Consider the following 1,382-nt stretch of genomic DNA (forward strand, 5'->3'; position numbering starts at 1 on the left):
CCTTGTAGTCTAAATTCAATGGAATCAATGATGTTCTTATGTATGTTTGATTAATATTATGAAGTATCTTTCATGTGTTGATGTGAGATTGTCTTATTCAATTCTTTCTACTAAGGGAGTAGTGTAGAACATGAATGTTTACACTACTCCTATATCTGGCAATTTCATCATCAGGATTCTAGTATTCAAGGGATTGATGCTAGAATTTTGATGTAATCTTAAGACCTTAGTGTTTAATGCATGTATTAAGAAAGGAATCACCAAGGGATTGAGGTTTCTGATTAATGTATCTATCAGGGTAGTAAGGGATTAGATCTTGATGATAAGTAAAGGGTTGATTAACATCACATGGAAGAGAATTCATCATATGATTGATTTTTACATGAGTTTATTGTTGAGGGAAATTGTTTTCTGACTACTTGTTTTATTAAATCCCAATTCATATTTTATTTATTTATCAAGTTTTAATTCAATTAAGTGTAGTTTCTGGTGACAAGAAACCAATGCAATCAATGATCTTTTGGTTGATTCAACTTAAGTATATATGGTTAGTCGGTGCTTGACACAAATCCTCGTGGGAACGATCTTTACTCATCATTTTATTACTTGTTCGACTAGTACACTTGCTAAATTTGACAACACCTACCATTCTCAGATTTAGAGAATTGTTGTCCTCAGCAATAATTAAGCCACAAGAAGGAAGAAAAACCTGCACAATGGAACAAACAGTGGCATATAGGATGAACTATAATGCGCACATTAAAACATCAGAGAGAAATATACCAACACAAAGTAACTAAAAATACGAAACAGAAAAAATAAACTAATATACAAAATCTCCATCAGCAAGGAGATATCAATCATCCATGTCATCCCCCTCAGCAGCATGGGATGAGACCATCATTCCCAGATTTGGTCCAAACCATGAAGCCATGTTAAGAACTCTTTGAAGCATTGATTTTTCTGAGAGATAGAGTCTCGGTGTCTCTTGTCAAAGACTCTTCTTTTTTAGGCCTTCATTTGTCGGTGATCCGCACACATCTTCCAACCAGTATTAAAGAGTTTTACCACTTCCTTTCTCATTACCTTCTTCATTGTAGGATGATTCCTCCCTTGAGGCTTCCTCATATGTTTGATATCATCCTTATTAATAATTTTGTGAGTACGAGAAGAGGGATCTTTATCTTTCAAATCAGAAATAGACCACGCTATGGCAGTCTTATGTTCTTTCAGCACTTCTGTCAACTTCATTTCCTGCTCAGAAGACAACCCCTTATTAATGATAACAGGGTAAGTTTCCTCATCACTCAAGAAGATGTATTTAAGAGTTTCAGGAAGCTCCTTCAACTCCACTTTTGGGGCACCATCTTCTTTGTAAGAAT

This window comes from Gastrolobium bilobum, unplaced genomic scaffold (genome assembly GCF_033153095.1).
Source record: "Gastrolobium bilobum isolate Gb01-03AN ecotype WA unplaced genomic scaffold, APGP_CSIRO_Gbil_v1 utg6655, whole genome shotgun sequence".
In the NCBI taxonomy this organism is placed as follows: domain Eukaryota; kingdom Viridiplantae; phylum Streptophyta; class Magnoliopsida; order Fabales; family Fabaceae; genus Gastrolobium; species Gastrolobium bilobum.